A 2872-nucleotide genomic window follows, 5' to 3' on the forward strand; every position below is an offset into this window, starting at 1 on the left:
AGGCTAATTTGAATAGTTAAACTTGAAGCTGCTGAATTAATTGGATTCTTGAAAGAAAAATGGTAAAAAAATTCTCAGATTTGTTGTGGGGGTTAGATATATCGGAAGATAATACTGGTGCAGGTGCACAGGATACTGAGTTTAGGACCATGCCAAAGTCCAGGCTGGAATTGTACCTATCAGATGATGACTATCTAATTTGAATCAACGGCTGTGATCTCTCTCCATCGTATGTCAGGATGTCCCAGGTACGACCGGTTGGAATAAATTCAATGGTAGATACTGCTCAATCATAGCAACCACGTGTACGTTTGTGATTTGTCTTGTATGATACCTGGTAATCATCATCCTTTTATTTTTTTTTGTGGGACAAGATTTAAATGGAAAATCTTAAAAGTCAAATGGAAAATATTATAGATATATATAAGATCATATAAGATTAGTTAAATTATTATTTTTAATAAAAAATATGTTAAGAAGTGTCCGTTGACATTTGTGAGGATAAATATTTACAAAAAAAAAAAAAAATTGTAAACTTTTAAATTTAATAAAAATATTTACAAAAACAATATTTTAACCAATCTTAATAACTATTTATAGTTACTATTATTAGCTGAACCCTTTTCAAAATTACTGTAATTTTTTACTAAATGCATTTTTTCTCATCAAATTTAAAAAGTGTTACAATTCCATCATTAATTACAAAGTTATGTATATTGCCTTAGATAATGTTTCTCATAATTTTTTTTTTATTTATAAAACAGTAGTTTGGTACATTTTTTGGACATAAAAAAATTATAGTCTGAAGATAAAAAAATATAATTATTTAAATTTAAATCAAAATTTGTTAAATAACATTTTTTAAAAGTATTTATGAATCAATTAAACTAATTTTCAAGTTTATCATCTTCATACATTAATTCAATTATTCGCTAAAATAATTCAAAAATATCATTCACATGGAAATCAGAGCAGAATACCGTGGAAGCAAAGCTTTGGGAAATTTTCTTTTTTATTAATCGATTACTTTAACTTTATAATATGAAATTTTTGTCTCATGTGTGATAAAAGAATTACTATGTTAACAAAAAAAAAAAAAAAAAAGCAAGCTTTGAAATTGCAGGGAAATTTCCCTGTACTGTTATCTATTCTCATTAATTGCAGAAGAGAGTGCAAGGGTGCAACATGTTGACGTGAGCAATTTCTAAACATTGGACTTGAGTCCTGTTTGTCAACACAGAAAGAATAAGAAAAAGAACAAGCAAAGAAAATTAGAAAGAAAAGTTCACTATCATATCTGAAAATTAGTGGTATACATAATATATAAAGATATTGAATCAAACATCCAATAAAGATGAAGAAGCATCATCTTTATTATCTTCAATGATCTCCTTCTGATCTGCTCCTGACAATGAAGATAGACAATGACCATTATCAATCTCTTCCTCAGCTTCCAATGAAGATGCAAAAGGAGTTGTTGTTGAAGAATTATCCTCAGATGAAGAAGTGTAAAAAGATAAAGGAGAAGAAGGAGAGTGAGAACAATTAGAACAAGAAGGAATACAATTATTAGTTGAAGAAATAGCAAGTCCTACAAGCAAGTCAACAAAGGCACCAACGATGTAGCCATGATTGCTTTTTCCGTTTGCTCTCAAATACCAACACAACAGTTCTTCAATATCTTCCCAATCTTTTAACCCGTGAGCTTCCACCATTTCTTCCATAGACTTCCTGAAATCAGCATGCGGATCTTGAGACTCCATTGACAAGACTACACTCTCTTTAAAAGGTGACCCATCACTCGGTTTTGCCTCTTCCAGGATTGAACTAGTCTCTCCAGGCTCGAAAAAAAGCCGCTCTGACCTTAAGCCTCGAATGACAGTCTCAACAGTATCAGCCCCCTGGCCATATTCGTCATCAGATGCTGTTGAGAAGCTTGCGGATTCAGAACAGTTGGAGAACCAAGACTCGGGTGTTTCAGCTTCAATGATGGCGTCTAAGTAAGCTGAGTTGATGGTCTTGAACAGGCTGTCATCTGTTCTGAAAGAGAGGGTTCTCGGTTGGTGACAGGAAGGCCATGGCCATGAGGATTTTGCTTGTTTGCTGTTGCACTTGGTGTTGGAGAGAAAAGGGAGCTTCATTTTCTTCCCCATGTGCTCCTTTCTTTTTTGCTTTGTTGGTTTACTATTTGAGAGATTTATGCTAAATACAAAAGTTGGGGGCCGGGGTGCGTGTTCAAATGGATAAATTTTTGGGAGCTGGAAATGTTATGTGAATTTCTTTTATGTGGGCATTAATGGATGAGTCAGACTGAGAGAGAGCTGTGGGCTGTGGTTTGTGGTGAGGGAAGATTTTAAAGTGAGCGGTGAATCAAGTTGAAAGACGTATAGCATGTAATAGTATTTAAGTAATCTCGATTACTTCAAAAAACACTTCATGGGGCAATTTGCTTAAACCTACCTACCTAGCTGATCGTTAACATGATGTCCTTTTGCACGAGTGTCAATATTAACCATAATGAGCCAATTAAACCCCCAAATATAGCTTGAAAAATTGTAAACCCCCCCCCCCCCCCCCCCCCCCTGAAATTAAGTGGATGATAAATCCCAACGAAACCAACGGTTACCAAACTAATGACATATGGATAAGAAAATCTAGCTGTCTTTCTAATTTCTCATAAAAGTTACAAGATTATTATCTAAATGGTCAAGGGCATGCAGGGGAGGAAATCAGGATCAGATCAGATAGGGTTCTGCTGTAAAGTGCAGCAAATATTTTCTTTGTTGGTTCTAAGGGGAACAGAGGGTATACCCCTCCACACCTAGGAAATGCCTAAACAAATACCCCAAAAATCAAAGGCATGCCGGCATAT

At 34.5% G+C, this 2872-nt stretch overlaps 1 pseudogene; it reads right to left on the minus strand.

Annotated features, from left to right (window-relative positions):
- Positions 1-1237: 1237 nt before the first annotated feature.
- LOC111310956 (transcription repressor OFP13 pseudogene) lies at positions 1238-2359 on the minus strand (annotated as a pseudogene).
- Between the last annotated feature and the right edge of the window lie 513 nt (positions 2360-2872).

Source organism: Durio zibethinus, chromosome 1 (genome assembly GCF_047325235.1).
Source record: "Durio zibethinus cultivar Kanyao isolate XHJ-2024 chromosome 1, ASM4732523v1, whole genome shotgun sequence".
NCBI classification, from domain to species: domain Eukaryota; kingdom Viridiplantae; phylum Streptophyta; class Magnoliopsida; order Malvales; family Malvaceae; genus Durio; species Durio zibethinus.